We start from the raw sequence: 15,854 nt of genomic DNA on the forward strand, positions 1-15,854 counted from the left end.
ACAGAAAAAAATTATTTAATTTGTTTCCCAGAAAATTATAATCTTACCATTTCCTTCTTCCTGTCTCCTCTTAATTGTATGGAATTTTCCCATTCTCTGGGGCTGAAATTTAATCCTGGAGAATTCCCAGTTTGTCCCACATGGCTGAATGGAATGTTCAGCATTTTTTAAGTACTGTGCCTCATTAGACAAGTAATCAACCAAAACAGACATTTATTATAGACTTAAAATTATCTCATTTTAGGTAAACATGTTCTCTAAATGCTTTAATAAATCATTCTTCTAAATATCCACTGAGTTTTCCATTGAAAATAGTCTACCGGGGGGAAAAATCATATAACACCAGTGTCCTCCAGCAAGTGCTATTGCAAAAGGCAGTGAGATCTAAGTCTGAAAGAGAGAGAAAAACTCAGCTGGTTGTTGGAATCACTGGGACCACTATAACTAAAATTTGACCTTTTATTTAATTAGGCAAATAATCTGAAAAAATAATTATGAAGTCATTGAAAGAGACAGAGCAAGGCTCAGAAAATACACAAGCCAAGCATTGTTTGTGGTGTTTGCTAATCCTGCTCCAGGCTAATTCGGTGAAGAAGCCCACAGCAAATCCAGAGAAGGCTAAAGATGATTAAAGGACTTAGAAGGAAAGCCTACAGCAGCCTCGGAGGAAAGAATAAAGAAATAGAGGTTATTCCAGTGAGGAAAGGAAAGCTGGGAGGCTGATCTCTGATCAGACTAGTTTAAAATGGCTGTTAAGTCAGGGGCAGACTGTCCTCCAATAGGACAAAACAGGAAGGGATGTCATGAGTGTCAACACAAGGAAGTGGACACAAGACACACTTCACCAGAAGGGGGCCTATTAAGCTTTAGCCCAGGTCACCACTGTGTGAGAAGTGTATGACGCTGAGTCCTCCAACATACTGAAGTGTCAGAAGGAAACAGGAAAGCAACTGGAAAAGAGGGGAAGGGGAACGTGTTTCCTGACAGAAGGTCTTGCAGCGATCAGGAGGGTGTCACACCGCACATTACAGAGCAGAACTGCCTGAGGATCGTCTTTTCCCCCAGATCCCAGTCCTTCTGGTGAACTCCACTACCCCCATCATCCCTGAGTCCCTATCCACCTCTTTCTTTCCTTCCTCCTTCCCACTCCCTCTGCCCCACTTCCTCAGGTCACTCTTGGTCTCTTTCTAAGTTTCTCTTTTTCTCCTTCCCAGCCTCCCTGTACTTCCTCTCCCCACTTCTCTCCATCCCTCTGTCTCTTTCTCTGCCCACAGTGGGGAGGTGAGGGGCTGAAAGTACTCGTGGTATAATTTTTCTTTTTTTCAGTTTTAATCAGAAATCTCTAGCTTTATTGAATTTCTTCAATAGTTAAATGCAAAGAAAACTGTTATTTATTTGTTTCTTTAATGAATAGTTATTCATTCATAGTTATTCAACTATTTATTCAATAGTTATTCAAGCTCTAGGAATACAGCAGTGAGCTAAATCACGTCTCTGCCCTCATGAGGCTTACAAAGAACTTGTTTTTTAGTGACATACTATAATTTAGGTACAACAAAAGATGATGGTGTCATGCTTTTTCTATAAATGATATAAACTTCCTCACAAGCCCGCTGTTATAGACTGAATTGTGTCTCTCCCCCCACAATCAGATGTTGAACCCTAACTCCCAGTGAGATGGTGTCTGGAGATGGAGCCTTTGGGAAATGGGTGAGTTTAGTTGAGGTTGTGAGAATGGGGCTCCCATGATGGGATTCGTGCCCTTGTAAGAAAAGGGAAAGACACGAGAGCCTGCTTTCTCTGCCATGTGAGAACAGTGAGAAGGTGGCCATCTGAAAGCCAGGAAGAGGATTCTCACCAGGAACCAGATCTTCTAGCACCCTAATCTTGGATTTCCAGCCTCCAAACTTATGTTGTTTAAGCTTCTCAATCTGTAGTGTTTTATTATGGCAGACCCAAAATTCCCACTTTTTGAGGTGATGGGATGGGATAGCGGGAGATGCAAACTTACCAGTTAAGAATGAATCAGGTACTTTGGGGACTACCCTGGTGATTCAGTGGTTAAGACTCCACAGTTGCATTGTAGGGGGCATGGGTTCAATCCCTGGTCAGGGATCTAAGATCCCACGTGCTGCTTGATGCAGCCAAAAAAATAGAGAAAGGAAGAAAGAGAGAAAGAAGGAATCAGTTGCTTTGGCTTAAACAGTCACAGATAAATATGTAGTCAGTTGAAGTTCAAACTCCCTCTAAGACTTTTCTCTCCTCTTTTGTTCTTCCCTCCTCCAAAGATGGGGACTTACAGATAGGGCAGGAATTGCATATCCTTGGGAGCAGCTGAAGGGGGGGGTTGACCCCAGAACTGACCTCCTCAGATATGTCCCCTGCACCACCTGATCACATCCTGATGGAGACATTTGTGGTCAGTTCTTCTGGCAAAGCTGGAGGTCTCGTGGACTTTTTCCTCTGTTACCTGGCTCCATCTTAGCCCAGGCTAGCCCTGTAAATCCTGAGTCTATCTCCACTTTATCTTCCAGCAGTGCCTGAGAGAAGCCTGCACTGGGTTCCCTCCCATTGCTACCACAGCACAGCAGCAGGCTTCTGGTTTCAATCCTTTCATCAAGACAAGTAAGAAGCTCTGGGCCTTCCACATCACACAGAAGCCAAGGGATTCTTGGAACTCTGTATTTGACCCTGTCTGTGCTTAAATGCCAGAGAAGGCAATGGCACCCCACTCCAGTACTCTTGCCTGGAAAATCCCATGGATGGAGGAGCCTAGAAGGTTGCAGTCCATGGGGTTGCTAAGAGTTGGACACAACTGAGCGACTTCACTTTCACTTTTCACTTTCATGAATTGGAGAAGGAAATGGCAACCCACCCCAGTGTTCTTGCCTGGAGAATCCCAGGGACAGCGGAGCCTGGTGGGCTGCCGTCTATGGGATCACACAGAGTCAGACACGACTGAAGCGACTTAGCAGCAGCAGCAGCAGTGCTTAAATGGTGGCTTCCCTGGTGGCTCAGTGGTTGAGTCTACCCTGCAGATTCTCCTCTGGCGAAGTAAATGGCAACGCACTCCAGTATTCTTGCCTGGAAAATCCCATGGACAGAGGAGCCTGGTGGGCTACAGTCTATGGTGTTGCAAAGAGTCGGATACAGCTGAGTGACTAAACGATAACCATGCTTAAATACTGCCTTCAGACATTTCTACTTTGCTGCTTCGGTGGCTCCATATTATTGCAGTTCTCTTAGACGTCTTGAAGTTTTCCCTGTCTGTTTCTAGGGAAACTAGACCCACAGAAATTGCTGATGAGAATTGTACCTTCCTTTAGCTATACTCCACATTTCCTTTTCATATCATTCCGTGACATCCTGGACAGATTGCATCATTTCTATCAATTTTGGTTATTCAAAAAATGTATAAAACTTTAATTTCAAACTCTTTGTAAATTCCACCTCCTTTCTGTCTCCTCCAGAGAAGGCTTGAGTTGGAATCTTGGCTGTTTGAAGTGACCTGGGGTTGGAGAGAGTCCTGGCTGTGAAACAGCCTCCCTCCCTCTCCCAGACATGGCTCTTTCTCTCAAGCGTTGGAATCAGGAAGAAGGGAAAGAAAGGGGCACTGGTGTCCTCTCTCTATTGGCTGCTCTGCATCTCCAGTGAGCCCTGAGTGTGCGGTCAGCACTTCAAGTCCACCTCCCCTCAACTTTCTCAGTAATAGAACCCAGGCCACGGTGCCTAGTCCTGGGGTGCACAGCTTGTACATGAAGCAGCTGAAGAATATATGTCTTCTTATGTTCCTTGTTCAGGGAATTTCTCACACCCTGGCCATGCCACGTAAGGGTGGGCAAGATCACGGTTCCACTGCCATTCCTCTTCCACGTGACCAGTCAGCCCTCCCTGGCTTCCATCTTCTCTAGTAGAAATGGGTAGCTCTTTTAGGAATGGGTAGCCCAGCAACTCTGCTATCCAATCAGAGGTCACCAGCAGTAGATCCTAAAAGCCATTGTCTTGGAAACTTTCTTCACTTGGCAATGGGAGTCAGGAGAAATCCCTCCCCAAAAGGAAGGGAAGAATCCCCATGTCCCCAGGCTCTTTTATAAACCTCGGACTCCATATTAGGGGAGGGGGGTGTAGGTGGGGACTGATGCTCAGTTGTTCAGCCACTTAGTAAGACTTTGGAAAAAGTGGTAGATCCCAGTTACTGTTTTTAGCTCTGGATCCTTTTTGTCAACACAGGACAATAGGAAAAGTCCCCCTTGATGTCCCGTCATTCTTATATCTGAGCTTCCCCTATCATGTTGGAATTGCTTTCTTCCTAATTTTCTGAAAATAGACTCATTTCCGCAGATGGATGAAATGAGTTCTCACCAGCAAACAATGAAATGTGTCATGTGAAATTTCAAGGTCCCTTCTAAAGATCCTGTGATTCCATGAAAACAAAGTGGGGAAAGAAAGCAAGTTGCATGTATGAAATTAGGTAGATGGTTAAAACTAATTCATTACCCTTATTATTTCTGAATGAATTGAAGGGGTTTTTTCCTCTAAAGTTTGTCTCATTGATCAAATACATATTTGCTGCAAGTTTCTACAATAATCAAATCATTCATTTTTCCCATTCTTCTACTCTATTTTCTGTTCAATTCTATATTTTGATTGGTATCTTTACTGAAAAACAGTTCCTACAAATACATTTGCTGTTTGTAATTTTAGTTGTGTTTAATCTGAGCAGGATTTGGATGTTTCAACAGTTCAATATGCAAAACTCTGGTGATATCCAAGAATCTTTGCCCTGAAAGATTTTTGGATCTGTGTGATTAGGTAGTCTACAACTTTAAAGAAAAAAAAAAAAAAAAACTCATTAGACTCATTGCAGAAGCATTAATTTAACAGTAAAATGCTGCCTCCTTCTGGATAAATTGTTTTAGGCATGATAAGCTTGTAAAACTGCTATAGAGGTATGTTATTTTATGAGTAAAACATTTTTATAATCCTACTTTTTTCATTAAAAAAATTAGAGGACTAGAGCAAGCTTTGAAATATTATCTAGATTCTGCCTTTGAGCATGTAAAGAATCTTAAATTATCTAACCTATGGCACTGATTTGATTGTCTTTCTTTCAAAGGTCTTTAACTGAAAATATCAGATAAAATTGAAATTAGCATGGTTTCACTTTCATGTGAGGCTACCTTACTTAACATTCAGTTAGTATTATCATGTATGCATGCACACAGATTCATCTGCATGCCTAGAAAAGTGTGTGTGTGTGTGTTTAAAAAATGCAGTGAAATGCCTAGGTGTTCTAGTCTTAATTCTGTGCCAGCAGTCATGTGTATTTTGGCAAACCACTTAATCTCTCTGGGTCCCAGTTTCCTTATCTGTACACTGAGGATAATAAAACCATTGTTATTGACCTCAAAAAATACTTTGTGAGGCTCACTGAAATCAACAAAGCACTGTGTGAGGTATTATTTATTATCTTTAAGGTTTTAACTGGTCACAGTCCTGAAGTGAAAGAACAGAATCAGATCTGTGACCAACAAGAAGAAAAATGCTTAATGATGCTTCACTGCATAAATGCTTAAAAATGCTTTATTGCATAACCACAGACAACTAGTTTGGTTATATTCAAATAAATCAAGTCTCTACTATCTGAAGTAAAAAGCTGGAGAAGAGGTTATAAATAACCTCAGACCACAATTATACAAAAGTCAAATCTACTCTCGGTTCTCCCGGGGGCAGTTTATCTCGACAGAACCAAAAGAGTAGGAGGTCTAACCAAGGTAGGTCAGGGACCCAGAGCAAAGCTTGTTTGCTCTACCTCATCCCCAAGAGAACATCTCCAACCCTTCGTGGAGCCCAGCCAGGATGCTCAAGGCTGACTGTGCCCTGGTTCTGTTGAAGGGATTTTTATGATTCTCCAAAAACCCTTCAGCAAAAGTAGTACTAACCAAAATCCAACCAGCTAAGAGGCCAAAGGACACTCCAAATTTTCTGGTCCCTACTCAGCCTTGACTAGTGGCTATTTTGTTTATATTTTGTCATTTTGTCTATAAAATGGGTGTAGCAAAAAAAAAAAATGGGTGTAATAGTACCTACTTTATTATATTGTTGTGCATTAATACAAGCAGAGCATTCAGAATAGCATCTGGCATTCAAGCATTCAGTATATGTTAGCTGCTACTGCTACCACCATTATTTTATCACACTACTCTGCTCGCCCATGGCATTCATTTATGGACAAATGAAACTGTCTCTCTCACAGCTCTTCAGTTTTCTGAGACTGAAGATTGTTGCTCCTTTAAACCCTCTGGCCATCAATATTTTGAATTTTGTTCCTGGTGATGGACGGGGAGGCCTGGCACGCTGTGATCCATGGGGTCGCAAAGAGTCAGACACAATTGAGCGACTGAACGGAACGGAACTAGTGAGTCTGACACGACTGAGCAATTGAACTGAACTAGTTACCTCATATTACATATAATACTTCTTTTTACTTTTCAGTTACAAAGTAGTAAATTATAACTACTGGTGCTGTTTATGTGACCTAGTAGGCAAACCAAACAGCAACTCTTTATTTTGTAGCCATAAGAGCAGATGCACCTGGAATAAGAGCTAAGGTTTAGGCACATTTCAAGCTGTCAAACATTTTTTATGATCAGGAAATATTCCAGTTCTGTTTCACTCCAAGAGCAGAAGCAGCTAATAATAACCCTAATTCAAAACTATCTGGTAAATCACTCTATGAAAGATATTTGTTGCTGTTTTTGTTGTTTAGTCACTAAGTCGCGTCCGACTCTCTTGCGACCCCATGGATCCTAGCCCAGCAGGCTTTTCTGTCCTTGGGAGTCTCCAGTCAAGAATACTGAAGTAGGTTGCCATTTCCTTTTCCAAGGGGTCTTTTTGACGCAGGGAATCACCCTGCATCTCCTGCATTGGCAGGCGGATTCTTTACTACTGAGCCAGGGAAGCCTGGACGGCACTGAAACTGTTTTGAGAACTAAAAATGACACATGGCCACTAGAGGGCATTTAAATGATGTAGTAGGTTTCAGCTTCACACTTGATCTGTTTAAAATCCCAGCTGGTTTGCACTTGGCTCAAGCACTGTGATTCACATATTTTGACCCTGTAGGAACTCTTGAGGGAACTCTCATGATTTGGCTGAATGGACGCTTAAGAATATCTACAATAGATCCTATAGCTATGGGTGTGAAACAATAAAATCCTTTCGGAGTTATGAAAAGAGAGAGGTAATTTTAAATTTCAGCCTGAAATCTCCAGAACAATTTTTTTTAAGTAAATTATTGAGGGCAAGATTGAGAGACTGGATAACTTAGTTCTTTTCAATTCACGTGTAACGTGAAGTCTTAATAACCACAGAGCAGTATAATTCACTGACAGCTTGTCCCAGCTGACCACAGGTACTGCCAAGCCTGGCCTCTACCCGGGTCCAACAGCCTAATCCTATCTGCCATTTCCTCCTCAATTAATTCCTAGGAAAGGCTAGCTGTAGACTAGTGAAATACCCCAGAGGAGAGAGAAACAGAAGCGAATCCTCATGGAATAAAAAGGCTGTTATAAAGAAAGAAGAATAGTCAGTTATTTTTTCACCTTCCACAAGAATATTAGTAGAGAAACATTTTAAATTTCAGCAACCAAGACTTTAAAATAGCCATAAAGATGAAATTAAATAAGTGCTAAAATAACCTATGAAATAAATGGAGAGGAAACCGTTCTATTTTGGGAAATTTTGCACAGCGACACTGAGATGAGTAGTGAAGCTTTCTAGCTATTTTCCTAGTTTTAAGAAGGTGCTCTTTAAAGCCCATAGTGCTTAATTCAAACTGTCCACTAAATGGCCCTAATACATCTGAGTTCCTTTAACTGGTGGAGCATTAAATCCCCTGTTAAAGTAAAGTACTGGCATATTTAATTATATTTGTGATTGAAGAAGTTGTCTTCTAAGGGGAAATCATGCAGTGATCATCTACAAGGTTTAATAATGAATTATTAATTATCTGAAAAGAGAGAGAATTGAACATATGCTTTTTATTTCCTCTCTCAATGCCCTCCCCACCAAAAGACAGGAAGGGAAAGTAAAAGTTACAAATCCACAAGAAAATAAAGAATAAGAGAGATCAAAATGAGAGGGACTAACCTAAGAAAAAGCTGAAAACAAGCACCTACAGAGAGGGGAACAGTGATTAGCAAGCTCATCCCATCCCAGGACTTTGGGGACTCAGAGATCAAAAGCACTCCTACCCTTTCCCAGAGGAAAGGCAGGGGCTACAAATGAACTGAAAGTAGAATCACTTTAAGGGAAGTCTACATTCTAGTCTGCAAGACCTTCCAACCCATTTGCCCACTCATTTCCCAGAAAGCTGGAAGACCAGCCCGATGGGCCCCCTCCAACACTAGAGAGAGAGTAGATCCTTCTGTGCTCTAACATTGGGCAAGCCCTCTAGAGCTCGGCTCACTCCACCTTGTTAGTCCTCCACACATCAGGCTCCCACCTTTGCACGAAAATCAGCCTTCTCCATCCTCACTCTTACAACAGATAGCCAAGGCTCACCGAACAATCTAGGAAAATACCCAACATAAGAGACACAGAACAAGACAAAAAGGAAAAACAAATAACAAAATTAAAGAAATAAAGACAATGCAGACAACAGAAGAAAATTTCAAAAAAATGAACCAGTATCCTCTGAAAAAGAAAGATACCTGTTGGACCCGTGACACAGGAATAAGGTGCTATTTTAAAGGTTTTTCAAAAAGAAAGAAGTAATCAGAGAAAAAGGAAGTGCTTTTGAAAACTAACAGTATAAAAACCAGAATGAAAACTATTTCAAAAGAATCATCAGAAGAGAATTTTGAGGCAACGTCCCATAAAATAAAAGGAAAAAAGGCAAAAATGATAATAACATTAGCAGGCAAATACAGGCTCCCCATTGTTAGACTAACAGAAGTTCTACAAAGAAATGAGAATAAAGTAAAAGGAGACAATTATTGAATAAATAATAAAAGAATAGTCCCTCAAACTTAAAGAAATGAGTTTCCAAATTGAAAGCATCTACTTAATACCTGGGGCTTCCCTAGTGGCTCATAAAGTAAAGCCTCTGCCTGCAATACTGGAGACTGGGGTTCCATCCCGGGGTCGGGAAGATCCCCTGGAGAAGGAAACAGCAACCCACTCCGATACCCTTGCCTGGAAAATCCCATGGATGGAGCTACAGTCCATCGGGTCGCAAAGAGTTAGACACGACTGCTTGACTTCACTTTCTTTCTTTATTACTTAATACCCAGCTTATTGAATAATAAAAAAAAAAAAAAACTAAATTACCTCACTGTACAATTTCAGAACATTTGGAATGAAGAAATGATTCAAAACGCATGGGGCAGGGATGAGGGGGAGCCAGTATAGTTATATGCATAGGCTAGGCTAAGTCACTTCAGTCTTGTCCGACTCTGTGCGACCCCATAGACGGCAGCCCACCAGGCTCCCCCGTCCCTGGGATTCTCCAGGCAAGAACACTGGAGTGGGTTGCCATTTCCTTCTCCAATGCATGAAAGTAAAAAGTGAAAGTAAAGTCGCTCAATCGTGGCCGACTCTTAGCGACCCCACGGACTGCAGCCCACCAGGCTCCTCTGTCCATGGATTTTCCAGGCAAGAGTACTGGAGTGGGGTGCCATTGCCTTCTCTGAGTTATATGCATAGAACAGGTAATCAGAACTTATTGGAAATCAGACATCTGGAGAGTAGTAAGGCTGGAGAGATAGATTTCAGAGTCATCACACGGGAATGTAGAAGCTGAGGCAGGTCAGTAGGTGAAAGTTCCCAGGAGGAACGTGCACAGTGGCCTCCTAAGTCTTCCGTCTCAAAGCTGACGTAATAGGCAGGCATCGGCCAGCCTACTCTCACTACTAAAATAGGGGAGGCCACACCAAGCCATCGGAGAAGGCAATGGCACCCCACTCGAGTACTCTTGCCTGGAAAATCCCATGGATGGAGGAGCCTGGTAGGCTGTAGTCCATGGGGTCTCTAAGAGCCGGACACGACTGAGCAACTTCACTTTCACTTTTCACTTTCATGCATTGGAGAAGGAAATGGCAACCCACTCCAGTGTTCTTGCCTGGAGAATCCCAGGGACGGGGGAGCCTGGGGGCCTGCCGTCTGTGGGGTCACACAGAGTCGGACACGACTGAAGTGACTTAGCATAGCTTAGCATAGCATAGCATACACCAAGCCATGTTGAATCCTAAGGCAAAAGGGAAAATCAGTTATATTATTCCTGTCTACAGTGTTGAATAACGTCTCCCAAAAATATACATCCACTAGAGCCACAGAACATGACCTTATTTGGAAATAGGGTCTTTGTAAATATAATCTGATTAGATGAGATCATACTGGATTAGAGTGGGCCCTAAATCCAGTGGCTGGTGTCCTTATGAGAAGAGGAAAGACACAGAGACACACCTGGAAGAAGGTCATGGGAGATGGAGGCACAGTTTGGAGTGGTGCAGCTACAAACCAAGGAGTAAGATTTCGGCAACCACCAGAAGCTAGGGGAGAGGCATGAGGTTTCTCCTGATGTGTCTAACCGCCAGAAATGGGAGACAATACAGTTCTGTTAAGCCATCCAGTTTATGGTCTATGGTTACAGCAGCCCTAGGAAACTGATCTGGCTTTATTTAAAATTTTGACGTTTTGTTTTGGATTGCTTGGCATAAATTTTGATTTTTAAAAATACTACATTAGAATATCTTGACTAAAGAGTTTTTGGCATCTCCTTAAATTTTGCCCCAAAAACAATTAATCCAAGCCCTAGGGCATGTTTTAAATACTTTTACTGAATTACTAACAACCAATCTTCTCAGTCCATGTTTTTGCAGAGACATATTCTATATATCCAAAGAACAAAGAGTAAAAGCAAGCAAGCATGATTTCTAAATAAAATAGTTGATTTCTTCAACAAAGACAATTACATTTTCTCCCCCTCATTGTAGAAATGCAGCCCATCTCTTGGGAGGGACATACAGACATTGGCAGCCTTGTTTAAAAGCAGTAGGCACCGTCTGATCATTCCATCTGCTTCCCCTGGGAAAGAAAAATCATTACATGGCAATTTCAGTGGCCTTGAATCCCACGTAGTGAATTTTATTAACACGTTGTATTCACTCTGAAAAAATATTTAAGCTGAATGTGAGTATGAGAGAGTTGGGTATAGAGTAAGTGGCAGTCTTAGAACAGGGCCCCAAGTCTTTTGACACTCCTTTCATGGAGCAGTGGTGGTGTGCAGGTTTCCTATGGGCCCACTTTCTCTTCCCCCCCCCTTTTTTTTTTTTCTTTTAATTGATGTACAGTTGATTTATGGGCTTCCCTGATAGCTCAGTTGGTAAAGAATCCACTTGCAATGCAGGAGACCCCATTTCAATTTTCTGGGTCAGGGAGATCCACTGGAGAAGAGATAGGCTACCCACTCCAGTATTCTTGGGCTTCCCTTGTGTCTCAGCTGGCAAAGAATCCACCTGCAGTGCGGGAAACCTGGGTTCAATCCCTGGATTGGGAAGATCTCCTGGAAAAGGGAACAGCTACCCACTCCAGTATTCTGGCCTGGAGAATTCCATGGACTGTATGGCCCATGAGATCCCAAAGAGTGGGACATGAACTGAGCAATTTTCATTTTCAGTTTTATAGTTGATTTACAATGTTGTATTATTTCTGCTGCATAGCAAAATGACTCAGTTATACATATATATGCATTTGTTTTTATGTTCTTTTCCATTACGGTTTATCCTAGGAGATTAAATATATTAATAGTTCCCTGTCCTATACAGTATTGTCTATCCATTCTAATAGATTGCATAATAAACCATTGTAATAGTTTGAATCTACTAGCTCCAGTCAGTTATCATTCCAATCCCAAAGAAAGGCAATGCCAAAGAATGCTCAAACTACTGCACAATTGCACTCATCTCACACGCTAGTAAAGTAATGCTCAAAATTCTCCAAGCCAGGCTTCAGCAATACATGAACTGTGAACTTCCAGGTGTTCAAGCTGGTTTTAGAAAAGGCAGAGGAACCAGAGATCAAATTGCCAACATCCGCTGGATCATTGAAAAACCAAGAGAGTTCCAGAAAAACATCTATTTCTGCTTTATTGACTATGCCAAAGCCTTCGACTGTGTGGATCACAATATTAACTGTGGAAAATTCTGAAGGGATGGGAATACCAGACCACCTGACCTGCATCTTGGGAAACCTGAATGCAGGTCAGGAAGCAACTTAGAACTGGACATGGAACAACAGACTGGTTCCAAATAGGAAAAGGAGTACATCAAGGCTGTATATTGTCACCCTGCTTATTTAACTTCTATGCAGAGTACATCATGAGAAACGCTGGGCTGGAAGAAGCACAAGCTGGAATCAAGATTGCCAGGAGAAATTTCAATAACCTCAGATATGCAGATGACACCACCCTTATGGCAGAAAGGGAAGAAGAACTCAAGAGCCTCTTGATGAAAGTGAAAGAAGAGAGTGAAAAAGTTGACTTAAAGCTCAACATTCAGAAAACGAAAATCATGGCATCCAGTCCCATCACTTCATGGCAAATAGATGGGGAAACAGTGGAAACAGTGGCTGACTTTATTTTTCTGGGCTCCAAAATCACTGCAGATGGTGATTGCAGCCATGGAATTAAAAGACGCTTACTCCTTGGAAGGAAAGTTATGACCAACCTAGATAGCATATTCAAAAGCAGAGACACTACTTTGCCAACAAAGGTCCATCTAGTCAAAGCTATGGTTTTTCCAGTAGCCATGTATGGATGTGACAGTTGGACTATAAGGAAAGCTTAGTGCTGAAGAATTGATGCTTTTGAACTGTGGTGTTGGAGAAGACTCTTGAGATTCCCTTGGACTGCAAGGAGATCCAACCAGTCCATTCTTAAGGAGATCAGTCCTGGATGTTCATTGGTAGGACCGCTGTTGAAGCTGAAACTGCAATACTTTGGCCACCTGATGCGAAGAGCTGACTCATTTGAAAAGACCCTGATGCTGGAAAAGATTGAGGGCAGGAGGAGAAGGGGACGACAGAGGATGAGATGGTTGGATGGCATCACCGACTCAATGGACATGGGTTTGGGTGGACTCCAGGAGTTGGTGATGGACAGGGAGGCCTGGTGTGCTTCGGTTCATGGGGTCACAAACAGTCAGACACAACTGAGCGACTGAACTGAATTAACTCCAGACTCCGAGTCCATCCCTTCATCTCCCCATCCCCCTTGGCAATCACAAGCCTGTTTTTTATATCTATAATTCTGTTTCTCTTTCATGTTGTTGTTTAGTTGCCAAATCATGTCAGACTCTTTCGTGACCCCATGGACTATATAGCCCACCAGCCTCCTCTGTCCATGAGATCTCCCAGACAAGACTATTGGAGTGGGTTGCCATTTCCTTCTCCAGGGGCTCTTCCCAACCGAGGGATTGAACCCATATCTCCGGCATTGCAGGTGGATTCTTTACCATCAGAGCCACCAGGGAAGCCCCATAGATAGGTTCATTCATGTCATATTTTAGATTCCACATATTTATGATATCGTATGATATTTGTCTTTCTCTTTCTGACTTATTTCACTTAGTATGATAATCTCTAGTTGCAAAAAAATATAGAATACTTGACAAATTTGCATGTCTTCCTTGTGTGGGGGCCATGTTAATCTTCTCTGAATCATTCTGATTTTAGTGTGTGTGCTGCCAAAGAAAGCACTGGGCACACTTCTTGAATCTGGGCAGGCTTATGACTCCTTCAACCAAGAGACTACTGTGGGCTCAGTCTGGAGGCTGGGTCATAAAAGGCATCACAGCACAGGCATTAAACACTAGAACACTTGGTCTTGAAGTCCTGAGCTGCCATGTACAAGTCTAACTACCCTGAGAGAACAGTAGCTGTAAGGAAGCCAAGCTGCAGAAAGAAGACAAATGTAGTTACTCCAGCTGACAGCCCCAGGCCCTGAGGCAGCCCAGCCCAAAGGATGAGACCTGAAATCTCAAGGAGAGGTCCACCACCCCTGCAGAGCCCAGTCTGACTCCTGACCCACAAAACCTGTGACCCTAGTCAAGTGGTTATTTCAAGATGCTAAAATTGGGTCAGTTTTCTATGCAGCAAAAGTAACTGCAACAGAGTATGAGGGTCAAAGACATATCAATACGAATGGATAGATTTATTATCCAAAAATATCCCAATCATCAGCAGAGTGGAAGTTTACAATACTTTGGAGTAAAAGTTTTCCCAGAATCATCTGGAATGATCTTTGAACTTGTTTTCTGCTCTAGCTTCAGAGCAATGCAACATGTAAAGCCCATCCCTTGCTCATGCTTTTCTGTTCAAATTCCCTGTTAACTGTGAAAGCCTCTATCTTAGAGGTGCTTCCTAAGGTCGCTCAGATGGTAAAGCATCTGCCTGCAATGCAGGAGATCCAGGTTCGATCCCCGGGTTGCGAAGATCCCCTGGAGAAGAGAATGGCAACCCACTCCAATATTCTTGCCTGGAGAATCCCATGGACAGAGAAGCCTGGCAGGCTACAGTCTATGAGGTCTTAAAAGAGTCAGACACAACTGAGCATGCACACACCTACACCACCCACGGGGAAAAAAAAAAAAAAGACACGCCAAACTTCTCAGCTCAGGCAAGTGCAGCAAAAACCTACCATGCAGTCAGTCCCCAATCTTAGAAGACAGAAGGATTAAAGTTAGTAAACCTTGCTGTTTGAGCCTCCATCTCAAATTCCAACCCATGAATGCAAATATGAGTACATTGCATCCTCAGCCTTCCCAATTAGACAGGCAATTAGTGTAATTTCTCAGGTGAGGATGTTATCTCCTGTCTATATGTTTCACAGTTCTAACAGTAAAAATGTCAATACCATTGCTGACATTTTAAAAACTAATATGGTCGTTACTTTTGTTTGTATTTTATTTATAACAAATGTTTTATACTTATCTATTTATTTAGCTGCTCTGTGTCTGAGGTTTGGCAGGATCTTGGATCTTCATTGCTTCATGAGGCAGCTTTAGTTGTGGCATGAGGGAGATTTTTTATTTTTTAGTTGTACCATGTGGGATGTAGTCCCCTGACCAAGGATGGAAGCCAGGCCCCCTGCATTGGATGCTTGGGATCTTAGCCACTGGACCACCAGGGAAGTCCCTTGTTTATATTTTAAAGTCACACACACACACACACACAATATTAACTGCCAACAATGCTCCTGCTTTTTTATTTCATCCTTAAAACACAATATATGGTAAGGATAATAATAAAGTTCTATAAATATATAACATGCTAGTTAGAATAAGCAAGCTTTGTGTTGCTATCATCCTGGGATCCAGTTCTACTTTATGATAAGATATACAAGTTAATCACCCCCTTGGAATGTAGAATTTGGGTGGGGGATGGGGAGGGGGAATGTAGAACTGTGTTTCTGTAAAGTGCAGACTTCACAGTAGACATATAGTATTACACAGATATGAGAATAATAGAATTTATCATTTTTTCTGTTTTCACTATGCAGTTACCAAATGTCACTAAAATGAACAATTATTTATATTTTTTCTCTAGTTTTATTGAGATGTAATTGGCATATAATATTATGTAAGTTTAAGGTGCACACTGTGATAATCTGATACATGGCTATATGGCTAAATGTTTACCATAAGAAGAGCCATTAACACATCCTTCACCTCACATAGTTAGCATTTGTTGTTATGCTGAGAACATTTAAGATCCATTCTCTTTCTGAGAAAACTGGATAAGTACATGCAGGAAAATGCAATTTGACCCTTCTCTTCAGTCAATTCAGTTCAGTC

General features: G+C 41.9%; 1 non-coding gene across 1 annotated transcript; it reads right to left on the minus strand.

Annotated features, from left to right (window-relative positions):
• Positions 1-13,651: 13,651 nt before the first annotated feature.
• Positions 13,652-13,758, minus strand: LOC113899334. Its single transcript, XR_003512900.1, has one exon. It is a non-coding gene; the product is annotated as a U6 spliceosomal RNA (small nuclear RNA).
• Between the last annotated feature and the right edge of the window lie 2,096 nt (positions 13,759-15,854).

Source organism: Bos indicus x Bos taurus, chromosome 1 (assembly GCF_003369695.1).
Source record: "Bos indicus x Bos taurus breed Angus x Brahman F1 hybrid chromosome 1, Bos_hybrid_MaternalHap_v2.0, whole genome shotgun sequence".
Taxonomy (NCBI): Eukaryota; Metazoa; Chordata; class Mammalia; order Artiodactyla; family Bovidae; genus Bos; species Bos indicus x Bos taurus.